Source organism: Halyomorpha halys, unplaced genomic scaffold (genome assembly GCF_000696795.3).
Source record: "Halyomorpha halys isolate HHAL.00 unplaced genomic scaffold, Hhal_1.1 Scaffold168.1, whole genome shotgun sequence".
NCBI classification, from domain to species: domain Eukaryota; kingdom Metazoa; phylum Arthropoda; class Insecta; order Hemiptera; family Pentatomidae; genus Halyomorpha; species Halyomorpha halys.
In genome coordinates this window covers 98,468-111,977 of record NW_027111025.1, presented here as the reverse complement: position 1 = coordinate 111,977, position 13,510 = coordinate 98,468, and the positions used below count along the sequence as shown (strand labels likewise).

Here is a 13,510-nt window from a genome sequence, read left to right as displayed (position 1 = left end):
AGGAAATTTCTCAAGTCAAATATAATAAGAGAATTTTCTGCCCCCTTCCGAATATTTTATTGAGAAACAGAGTACATCTAGCTCCCTAGTATTTCATAAACATTATTTCAAATTAGTCCGTAAAAAAGTTAAATAAATGGTAGAGGTAATAGTGAGATCTATTTTAATAAAAAATAATTAAATTTTATTATTAGCGGAAAATCGTAGATTTATTACAGTGGGTAACGGAAACCCTTCAAAACAGACTATTTTATTAAGATCTCGGGCAATAAGGCGCATGTTTAGTGCATTGGAATTCTTTATTGCGAAACCCATTATTTTATTTATTAATTTATTTCTTGGTCGAATTGTTGACTATTTTTATCGTTTACTTTATGTTTTGAGTATTTATAAGTATCAAGAATGAAAGTTCAATATGTTTGTTTTTATTTTGGATTACTATTTTGATTGTATTATTACTTAGTAATTAAACTATTTTATGTTAGACAATTGGCACTCAAATGTTCATTGTATTACAACATTTACTAGAGAAACGGTCTAAATTGCCAATCCATTACAAAAGACTGATGTACCTGACTATTATAAGGCCTATTTGGACATAGGGAGTTGAACTTTGGGGCTCCACTAAGCCATCGAATTCCTCCCGAATCCAATCCTTACAGTCCAAATTCCTTCGTAAAGTCCTTAATGCTCCTACTTTGTCACAAATCAAGTCATCTATCAGGACCTCAATTTCCCATATGATGCCGATTTGGCCAGAACCAGATACCATTCCTTCCATGATAAACTTTCCAACCACCCAAATCATCTTGATTCTAACCTGGCTTCGCCTTCATTACCTAATAATCTTCCTAGGCATCTGAAAAGAAGATGGCCTCAAGATCATCTCTTCTAGAAATGTTATTGGAGTTCTATCAATGGGTAGATTCTCACTATGTCACCCACAACAAATTTACTTGTATATATTTTTATACAGTTGTAAATAATAATAAATAAATTATAAAAAAAAATGTTCATTGTAATTATTCTTAGTGGATTAGATGTCCTGGAGTAAAATTATTTTTCATCATTCATTCATTTTGTTCAAAAGTCCCTCCACTCCAGATGCGTATATAAATTTTACGCCAGCACATTTGACGTCTTTTTATTGATTATAAAATGTGAGTATACTAAACATGATTCCGGTACTAAATTTCACATGCTGCTTACTTTGGTAAAAAGTTAAATAATTCTGACATTACATGCTTGTCGGCAAATCCGCCTGAGTCACCTTGATGAAGGCCTCAAATTCAGGTCGTAACTTCGGCTCAAAAAAATTTTTACTTGTTTGTGTATTATTACTGACCACATCCCCGACTCTACAGTCAACTATAAACGGTCAATACATAATACTGTATATTTTTGCCGAATACGTCAGGGCATTAACGTAAAATTGTATTAAATAAACAGTATACATTGCATAAGTTATAAATCTATTTAATTAGTGATTAATTCTTATATTAAATTATCAAAATAATTTACATAATTTTGAATTCATATTTTATTTTAAAATAAACCAAGCAGAAACCTTTGTTGTTTTTTTTTAAATTCCTCTTCTTTTTATAAGAATCATTGTCCAGTTGTTTCGTTCGGAGTTCTTGGACAGAACTAAGAGACATTTTATAGCATCACTCAGTGTGTGTAAAAAAATATATTAATTAATGTTATTTCAATAATATAAAAATTGTATTATATAAATATTTAGTGATTTTCTTTTGTTCTCCTTTCCAAAACGTTTCTGTACATTAAAAAATATTTACACTAACACCGATGTTTCGGAGTCCTCCTCCGTCTTTAGGATTCTTCCTATTATAAAAATAATATCCTGTCTCTTCTTGGCTACCTATGTCTAAAATCCATAAATATTACTTTGTCAATTTTTAAACAGAAGAAACAATTATTTATTTTGTTACGAATTAATTTGTTACCTCAACAGTTTCTAAAACACATAAATTTGAAAAAATTGACCAAATTAATTTAATTTTATATTCACACCATATTTTTTAGAAGAGTAAATATATTTTGGGATCCACACATAATATTCACATTGAAATGAATTTTCATTATAGATATACCAAATTATTGATAATAACATTTACTACATATTCTCTTCACATTTGCGATTAAATGAACTGTTTTAAAGATAATTACATTAATGTGAAAAATCCATATTATCTTCAACGTAAAGTTGCCTTTAAGAGGCGTGGCCTAATCCCCACCCCATAGCGTAATTTTGGCATAGAAGGAGAATAGGTACCTCCCAACTCTGGGAAAGCCGGCGATATGTTCCCTTCCCATTTAATACAATTATCATGTTACACTAACCTTATCCCCCTTAATATTTCCTAAGTGCTGACACCTTTGTCCTATTAGCATATTTTAAGTGAAGACGAAGTTTTGCTTTTTAAATGACCTTGTTAAAATGTGATTAAACAGGTTATGAGAAAAGCCAAAGGATACAAGTGAAAATTTTGCTAAAAGAATTTTGGTCAATGGTTATAAAATGTTTTCAATGCTGGAGCATAAATTTGGTTTCTCGTAAAATTGTCCCCTTGACAACTCATTCCTCTAATGTTTTAATAAATTTTAGTAACTAAGAATTATAATAATATAATATTTGATCGAAGAAATTTTCTTGTCTGTAGGATATAACAGTTTAGTTTTCAGTTCTAAATTAGGGGTTGAATAGTACAGTTAGCTATTATTATAGTGACATAGATATACATATTGGAGGGCATTTCAATGCGTACAGAGATTTAAGTATCTAGAGTCTACAATAATTTTTAAAAAAATCTAAAAGAAAATGAATATTGGGAATGTTTTTTTAAACAACATAACAGTTCTTTATGGAAGCGATATGTGGATCTTTACTTTAAAGGAAGAAACGACGCCTTAACGTATATTGCTCGGAATGTTTGGTCACAGAAAATAAGATCAAAGACCCACTGAGAAACATAGTACGTTATACAACGCTGAATTGCGTAACACCCACCCTGTTAACCTTTATAGTACCTCGGTCTAAAACAAACACATAATACCACGGTGGTTCTTTTAGTCCAACAGAATATTTGCATTTATTATTCAATTTATTAATCCTGGTATTAATATTTCATCTTGTTAGTGAGAATAAATGACAAATTGAATATAAGGAATGGATTTTAAAAATATTTAGCTAGATAAACAACCTAATTTATTATTCTATTTTTGTTACATGATCGCACCTGTATCTTCTGTTTGTTTCATGTCAATCTCCTTGCCAATCCAATTCTCGGCCTTAGTGGTTTAAAAGACATTCCTAATCATTTATAGACTCTTTTTAGACTTAGTGTTTAGAAATGAGATTCAATCTTCTCTTGTTCAACTGATATTTTACTTAGAGCAAGCAGAAATAAAAGCCATTAGTGTGAATACTTTCCCACAGAAGAAATGCATTTTCTGGAGATATATCGATCCTGTTCATAAACAAAACCATTGTGCATCGGCTGGTTTGTCTCTTGAAAGTATATTCGCTGACTATTTCGTCAAGTGTTTATAAAACTCCCTTTGTTGTACACTTATAGATTTTAATAGTCTGTTGTATAACTGTGACACATCAATCAAACATTCATCCTATACTTGGCAGGTTTGAATTTCATATATCCAAGCCCTATTTAGGTATACATTGCAGTTTCGTCGACAGGAACCCATTGCTGGTTTTCCCCTTCCTCTCAAGTTTCTTTTGTTCGTTTCTATAAGCCCCCTCTGGTAATTATGATTCACATATTAGGTACATTTAGGAAATGTTTACTCGATGAAAATAGTCACGATGAATCAAAATAATTCCGCAAAAACTCACATACGGTGGATACCAACTGTTTGAGGAAAGACTCCCTACAAACATTTTTGAATAAGAATTCAAAATACTGCCATCTAGTGACAGCTATATGAAGCAGTAGGCTTTGGTAGCCATCTTGGCCTACAATATAGAATGGTGAACTGCGTCTCAAGAGCCTCATCATTTTTTTGGTTAAGATCAACAGTTCACTAAGAGTTGTTCTACATCCCACTCAGGGGATGAGACAGAGGTAGAATGAAGGAGAGAAGAGAACAACAATATGCTACCCTCAAAATCTCAACAGCTCACCAAGTAAACAACAATAACTTCTATTACCTTATTTAATCCAATAATCAAAATTATATACCAACAACTAACTCTATTGTTGAACAACCCTTTTGACATATATCATCAATTTTTGTATAAATTACTTCAAGAATTATTATTAGACCTCTATCTCCCTGTTTAACCATGTTTCATTCATCTTTAAATCCATGTAATAAAGTCCATTCTAAATACTTATACAAGCGATACCAATAAATTAATTGTAATTTGGGTTATATCCCCCAACATTTATCCCAGAGAATATCTAAATTAAACACCAACCGTGTTTTTATTTGGAACATGTGGAGTCCTTGTAAAGTTAATGGATACTTACCCATGTAGTTCAAGATAGTTTTGTGAAAAAAGTTGTTGAGCAACTCGAAAACGGGAATTATTTTCATAAGTTTTCACTAGAAAAAGAGCTTATGGGTTCATTAGGAATACTTTTGGTATTAGAAAGGTTAAAATATAGGGTCGGGAAATAAGTCCTTTCTGTTTTTTTGGGTGAAAGAAAACTAAGTATATTTTGCACATAATATTTATTTTAATTAATAATATCCATTATTTTCGATTACTTTACTCCATTTCTCCAATAGCTGAATAATCGTATGTTCATAGAATGTGGTTTAATTTCAATTAGCGAAAAAGTTATCAAGGTGCTCCCTTACACCCCGTTCGTTTTCAAACCGTTTTCTACATAAGGAATTTTGTAGAGACTGGAATAAGTGGTAGTTACCAAGACCAAGGTCCGGTGAATAGGGAGGGTGGGCAAAAAGACTCATCCAAGGGCTAACACTTTATTGAGGGTGACTAACGAAGTGTGGGACGTTGTCATGATGGAAGACGACACCCTTTTGAATTGCCAGTTCTGGGCGTTTTCTTCGAATCGATTCATCCAATTTTGTTAATTGTGAGAGGTATCGAGTGGAATCAATCGATAGACTTTGTGGTACTAGCTCATAAAAAATCACACCCTTGAAATCCCACCATACAGAAAGCATTTTCTTCTTTCAATCCCGGTTTAGATGTGGTTATAGGTGGTTCATTGCTGGGTCTCCAAGATTTTTTTCGCACCATATAATCCACTTTTCATCCCCTGTCATACGTCTTTTAAGAAATGGAAGACGTTTATTTTAATATGTGGACCTTTCGATTTGTGTGTTTTAACTTATTTATTCATTAAATTATTTTATTTTATTAGTATTATTATGTTTTTTTAAACTTATTTATCCATTCAAGTGTTTCTTGTAACCGGCTTTTTATTATATATTTCTTTGAATTTATGTGTTAGTCTTGTTCTGGTAAAATGTATTTATTTGTTTGTTTTTTTGGTAAACTGATCTACTGCTGTGATTATTATTAATGGTCTGATCTCACATTGCCGTCTAATAGTGAATTTGTTTAGCGGGTCACTGGAGAGGATCTAGGAGGGTGAATTCGGGAGAGTGAATTTGTTGATCGGGTGAATTAAAAATTGTGAAATGGTGAAATTGAAGGAACAAAAAAGTGAAAGAAAATAAAGGAATGAAGTGAAGTATTTGTATTTGGTGTATAGACTGCAATTGATTGTAAAAGGAAACAGTGTTCTTTCTATTTTATTATACCATGTAATTATATGTAATTTATATATGTCCGATTACGGATTGATTAGTATGCTGTGTGATGTAGCAACCTGATGTATTTGGGCAGCATGGATGAATAAAGTATTTCTCCCTCTCTCTGGATCGTTTTCTTGACGTTTCCTCAGTGAATCGCAAATGGAAATGCGTGTTGCCATGTTGGCTTCGGTCAGAGAGTGGGGGACCCAAACATCAAGCCTAGAAACGTAGCCGAGCTTCCGCAAATGATTTTCTACGCTTGTAGGTGCTACCTCTAGGACCTCTGCAATGTCTAGCACTGATTGGGATGGCTTTTGATTGACTATCGCCTTAACATCAATGGTTTCAATTTCTTGTGGGCGACCAGGTCTGTCTGCTTTTGCCACGTGCACTCTGTTAAGGCATTATCCCCACAGACCCCGCATATTTTTTTATGTGCCTCTGCAGCTCGCTTTCCATTTGTGAAGTAATAAAGCAAAATATGCCTATAGTTGTGGCGAGGGGCGTTTCGTAAATGATATAACCTACCTCTTCTCCAGAGAAAAAATTGTTCGCTGGTTCGGGTGACAGAAAATAAAAAACGGAGGACCTGAAATCATAAAAACACAAAAATAATAAAGACAAATTAGATAATATAAAAAAAAAAACCTTCCAACTGATATAAAAAATTAATTAAATTAAAATATATACAAATGAAAATAAAAAATGAATGTTAATGTTGTTATAAAAAATAAAAGTGAGTGAAGTAAAAAAAGAACTTAATAAGAAGAATGTACAAACAAAAAAACCAAAGCAATTTTCTTTACGAAAGAAATAATCAGTAACTTAAAAACAAACAAAAAAATATGAAGTTCGTGAAAGAATGGGAAAAAAAAGTCACTCACAGTACGGGGGGTCGATATGCGCATATCGATGATATTTCTCTTCCGCAACATCCGTCGTCATCCAGATGTCGATGATCGGGTGGGTGAGGGTCCTGAATTGTACCCCAAATTCTCGTTGCCTCAAAAACGGTGAGCCGGTGGGTACCTCTCAACTCTGGCTCAGCCTCTAGGCTCTAAACAGCGGACTGCAGACTCTAGACTCTATACTCTAGGCAGCGGACTGCAGACTCTAGACTCTATACTCTAGGCAGCGAACTGCAGACTCTAGACTCTATACTCTAGGCAGCGAACTGCAGACTCTAGACTCGATACTCTAGGCAGCGGACTGCAGACTCTAGACTCTATACTCTAGGCAGCGGACTGTAGACTCCCTATCAGTCCCCGTATACAGACCGTAATCCCATTGCAGCCTACAATGTTGAATGTGCCGAGCCGCTGCGATGTATTTATATTATAGACGCATCATAACAACTTCCTTAACTGTTCGTGATTTATTCAAATTTAATTTTAATTACAAAAAATAAAAAATTGATTTGTTATTAAAAAAAAGAAATTAACTTATGATTAACAAAAAATAAAACCCTCTTGGAAGTATAAAGAAAGTAAACTGAAGAAAAGAAAAATATACTTTTGGGCTTTAACACCTATAATGTACGATATTTCCGTCCATCTTCTCAGCTGGATCACAAACACAATACTGACCTAATCTTAACAAGTGTCGACAGACATAACTGTTTACATATTACAAATAGGATAAACAATCCTCTGTTGGGATTAATTGCATCAGAAACATTTGACGTATTATAAAGAAAACATGAATAAAAAAACCGAAAGGACTTATTTGCCAACCCTATAATTAAAGAGATAGGGCCGCAGCGGTACGTAGAATTGATCTCTAACTTTATGTAATTTCCAAAAAAATAATTTACGTTGAGACAACTAGTAAATGTCCAAGAATTGGAATGAAACTTAAGAGGGAAATTAGTAATAAGGATGATATTGCGGAATTTGGCTTTGACGAGGGTTGATGGAGGTAGGTATGTAGGCGATGATTGGTGGTACCGGTATTCAATTTGTTTAAATAGCTTTTCGTTAAAAAAAAAAAGAAAGAATCATTTCATTAAATTCAAATAACAAATGGCCTCCATGCTCTAGCTAGCAGTTGCAATCAAGAAGGTATTTATCTTGTGAGTTGATCGACATGAAAGGCTGCTTCTGTAATGAACTACCTCTACTTCCCTTATCAATGCCTTTACTATAAATAACTTGTTTACGGAAATGATCTGAATTATAGTGTTTATGTAACTAAACATATGTATTAGTCTAGAAAATAAAATGTATATAACAATGTATGATAACTTTGGTATCTATGATGAATTATAGATTTTGTATCCGAAGAGTCCTCAGGATGGGATATGATTCACGGCTTGTAATCCTCATACAGAACGATTCACACTACACTTTTATAGTTTTGTTTCACTTTTGACCGCAACCCTGACCATCTTCTTATATATCAATTTTTACGGTCAACTATATATACATATATAAAATGATTATAGTTTTTTATTATACCGAATTTTAATATCTCACAAATGAGTGGGAAGCTATCATTCATGAGATGTATGATTTTTGTGTTAATCTGTAGCTAAGGGAGTTAGAGCCTTAACATTAACTGCCTAGTGACTGCAGTGGCACTGGTTGAAATCCGGCCTGAGGATTGACTCCAACCATGGCCCGAATAGGCTGGTTGTCTTTATATAACCCTCTCTATTTCCCCCCCGTTTATCAAAAACGACCAGGTAGTAATAAAATAGTTATTCAAAAAGCTAATTTATTTTTTAAATTTAAACTTTCGAATTCCTTTCGTACAAACTCTTATAGTCCTAAATCCTGAATGTTCCTTACTTTGTCACAAATAGAATCATCCAAAAAGACCTTAATGTTCTCTATGCAACCCATCCAGCACGAACCAGAGACTATTCCTTCCATTATAAACTCCAAACCCACTAGTTGCTAACCTTGCTCCCCCTTCTATTCTTGACAATCCTCCTAGACGCCTGAAAAGAAGATGGCTTCGAGACCTTCTAATGTAGAAATATTATTAGAGTACTACCAATGAGTAGTTTCTCTACAAATTTGTATCATACCATTGTAACACTAATATCATATTTACTATATTCATTTTTATGTTAATATAGTCGTAAATTTCAATAAATATATATAAAAAAATAATATTTTTTGTCAAATGTGCCACCATTCAAGGAAAGCAGCGAAAGAAATATCACTATTAAAGTAAAAGTGAGAAACTGCTGGATTTTAAAAGGATCTCTTAGAGAATTTTCGAAATGTTTTAGATAATGATTAATTATACAGTTAATTGAAACCGAAAATATTTCCCTCCAATATACAAAGACAAAATAAATTACTTTTTAAGCTTATCAATTGGCTTACCTACTGGAATGTATTGGTTACTAACAGATTTAATAACTTTCTATTTTATGTAAACAGATATAATGCATTAGCAGATGTTTTCTAATGATAACTGGATTGGTAGAGACAGCTAATTTATTTATTCTGTTATAAAAACCGGCATACGGGTCGTACAGAACCTCTCTAAGGTGAGTAGTTGACCATTTTTAGTATCACTCAATATAGTATATAGTATAGTGAAATATATAGTAATTAAAAGCATAGCGTTCGCGAAAAATTTAGAACTGGAGTTTTCGACGAAAATACACGTTTTGAGGTCCACTGGTACAAAATGACCAACAGTCGCAAAATAGTCTTATGTGTGTTATCATCCTAACCCAAAAACGAAAAGGCGTACGGAACTGAAATTACACATTTAATCCGGATATATGCCTGAGATCAGGCAGAAACTTTCGATAAAATAGACCGGCCACCTTATGATTGGTTTTTTTTACATTTTTTCAAAGTTCTCGAAAACAACTCCTACGATTCTGAATTAACTCGACTAATGTACAATTAAATGGTTTTTAATATCATGTAGGTCTTTTCCTCATCGGAATAGTTTGGCAGAGAATACAATGATGAATTTAAAAAAACAAATCTTCCTCTAAAGCCCCTGTACTTTTAATTATTTGACAAAAATAAAAATAAACAATCCTCATAGTTAAAAATGATGAATAATGTATAAATACAAAACATTAAGGTTTTTTAAATGAAAACAGTGACATCCATATGAATAGTAGAAGTATAAATCGAGAACGATGTATTACGGCTTCAATATCTTTTGTTTAGCTGTTTTATGTTTATCAGAAGCAAATTTTATATTTGACCCACCTCACGACACCCTAAAACATTGATTTTTATAAAAATAGAAAAAGAAAATTATTTGTTCATTATTTTCACTTTCTCTTACTTATCACCATATATTTATTTTTAAATAACAAAAATTGCTATAAATTCAACACGAGGTTGGCTCGAAACTGACACAAAACTAGGTGACGTTTATTGGGTGGTAAGTGAAAGTTCTGTGATGGGCACATTTCGTTGTAAACCTTTGATCAAGAAGGTACTATACTAGGTATTGAACCAATTTTTCGTCCAAATATCTATATCTGATATTAGCTTTAATAGAATTAAGATAGGCTAGTATAGGCGTAGAGCTATATAGCAAACAGCAAAACAGGACTTGGAGGCGGACATGCTGGAGATGGATGTCTCAGACGAGGTAGAACTCGTGATAAAGACGGATGAAGAAGAATTGTCGGGTAGGTTGTAGTTCTGATCTTGAAGAGCTAGCCAAAGGAGAAAGAAATAGTTTAAAGAGCATATGCCCTTATAATTTGTTTACGAATAAAACCCTTTCTTTCAAGCCTTTATCTCATACATCAATATTCATTCCTTTATTCCGTTTGCTTTGTTTCTTCTCTCTAATTTTTAAATTATTTTTTTCATGCTATATCTTATTATTATTTTTCCTTGTACTTACCTATACTAAATTAATTCTGTACCGCTACAACCTATGGAGGATTAAGGGTTCAGCACTTTGTAAGGAGGTACTGTTACCAAATCAACGGCAGTGCCAGGAGGTGATTCCGTCAGAATCACAAATTTTTATTTTAAAAATAAAATTCTTTTTTTTTCTATTTCTCATATTTTATTCATTTTTTATTTTCAAAAGTATATTTTTACTAATGATTTTAGAAATTCACACTAAAAAGAATAATCCACTTTTTATATAAACTGAGTTGAATTGAACGCTTCAATGTTCTACAAATGTTTTTACACTTAAAAACGTATATTAACTGCAATTATTTTTGTTGTTTTGATAATAACAAACCGATGATTTGATTAAATCTAAATTGCTTGTACCCTTGAATTGGTTGAAAGTAATTAAACATCAAGGATAATAACAACCACTCTTTGAATGTAACCTTAGCAAGCACGTGCGGAAACAATTTGCTATTGTCAAAATATACAACCAACTTTATTTAACGCTGCTCTAAATTTTTTAATCTAAATTTAGGTTGCGTTATTTAGCTTGCTGGCTATGTCGGTCTTATTTAGTTCAGTGCGAGCTGTTGGGCCCACCTTAACCTTCTCTGTTAAGCTTGTTGCTAATTGTAGTAAATTCATTTGTTGTAATGCAGACGAAATTAGAAATCTGACGAAGTTTAACGGTGTAGGTGCCGTTTTATTTGTGGAATGAAGAAATTATATAAATTGAAGATTGATAAATTGAGATTTGAAACGTAAGTACGATACTTGATTTAAATTTGTGATTATACATAACAATAAATATTTAGCATCATCCGGATAGACTAAGAGATAAAAGATGAAGGAGATAGAACGGGATACATCTACTGATTCTAATATATCTTGTTTATAGTTTTCATTACATATTAGGTTTTAATATCATACGAAAATGAAAATCTTCTTCTAAAAGACATAAAAGGAGGAAAAAAATCACTATTTAAAACTTTATATTGATCTCAGTTATTCTATTGTCCCCTCTACTTATATCAAGGCCTGCACACAGTTAAATAATTAAGTATTATCAATTATTTTGTCCTTGAACTATAATGCACCTAGCGGCCTAGATCCTGAATGCTACGTATTATTTCTTTTGGGCCTTAAGGTCACTTAAGTATTAACTTTACGGAGTTGAGTTGTTGGGGCTCCACTAAACCATCGAATCCCTCTCGAAATTAGTAGTACTTTTCCATATATGGTGTTCCTCAAGGTAGTATCCTCGGTCCCATCCTCTACACCGTCTATACAGCTGACATTCCAACCAATCCTAACACTATCCTCATCACGTATGCCGATGATATATGTGTGCTTAGAGTTAATAATAACCCATTAATTGTATCCCAAACTCTCCAATCCCATATCACAGCTCTCGAAGAATGGTATCGTAAGTGGAGGATTAAGATAAATTCCAACAAATACCATCAAATCACCTTTACCCTTCGTAAACCTACCGACTGCCCTACAGTTTCATTTAATGATGTTGCTCTTACCCCTGTCGAACAGATCCGCTGCTACCTTGGACTACATATGGACCAACGATTAACCAGAAATCCTCATACAAGACTGAAAAGACAGGGAACTGTACGCCGATTTCGACTATTACAGCACTTACTATACAAACGCTCTAAACTTCCAACTAATCACAAAAGGCTGCTATACATGATTGTAATACGGCCAATCTGGACATAAGGGGCTCCACTAAACCTTCAAATTCCACTCGTAATCCAGTCCTTACAATCCGAAATCCTTCGTAAATCCTTAATGCTCCTTACTTTGTATCAGGACCTCTATGTTCCATACGTTGCCGATATGGCCAGAACCAAATACCAATCCTGCCATGATAAACTTCCTTACCACCCTACCCAATTGTTTCTAACCTGGCTTCTCATGTATTACCTGATAATTCTCCTAGGCGTCTGAAAAGAAGATGGCCACGTGATCTTCTCCTCTAGAAATTCTTTGAATACCAGGGCAAAAAACTAATGACAGTTATTATTGTCCTTGTTAATTATTAATCATTTAACTAGATATTAAATTGTTTCCTACAACAGAAAAATTTATAATATCAATTTTAGTAATTAATTAACGATAGTTATATCAAATTATAACTATTAATAAATATAATTATATAATATAAGTATAAATATAAATAACAAATAATGATATTCCTTTTATAATATATAAATTAGATTCATATCCGAGCAAACAATTCGGTAGGTTTAATGAATTTAATGGTGTTTATGTTCGTTTTCCTCACTGTCGCACAAGGGCTTGGAGAGTTATCGAGGAACTCCGAAATTTCCCGTAATCCCTCCTCTAGAAATGTTACTGGAGTTATATCGAGGGGTAGATTCAGCTCATGTCATTGTATAACTAACATCAAATTTACTTCCATGAATATTTTTTAAGAGTTAATAATTGTCTTCATTGCGACTGGTTTTCGTTGTCTACCGATGCAAGATTTATCTCTAGCCGAAACAGAAATAAAAAATCTATTCCAGCACCTTAAATTATCGATTTTTCCCACATTTTACCGTTGATCGATTTAGAATGGCGACAATCCTTTTTCCTACAAAGAAACAATGTGATGGCTCCTTCCTGGTGGTAAAGTTACGACATGACAGACTCGTATAAAAAAAAAACTACATTTCAACTTTCAATGAAAGCTGAATTGACGGGTTTTTAATTTATTACTAGCATTATCTTCTTTTCCATTGTTAGTTCAGAAAGTTCTCTATTTTTGTTTTTTCCTAATGTTATACTACTATGGTTCAAGAGCAATCTTAGCTTTTCCAAACTTATTGAGGTAAAAGATAAGTGGTACAAAACATTGATATGTGTATTTTTAAGAT

General features: G+C 32.9%; 1 protein-coding gene across 1 annotated transcript in view; it reads left to right on the top strand.

Annotated features, from left to right (window-relative positions):
• Window positions 1-11,211: 11,211 nt before the first annotated feature.
• Window positions 11,212-13,510, top strand: part of LOC136796182 (guanylate cyclase 32E-like) — an 81,261-nt gene continuing 78,962 nt past the window's right edge. The window contains exon 1 of the mRNA XM_067049134.1: window positions 11,212-11,377. The gene's annotated coding sequence lies outside the window, so the exon portion shown is untranslated. The remainder of the gene's footprint in view (window positions 11,378-13,510) is intronic.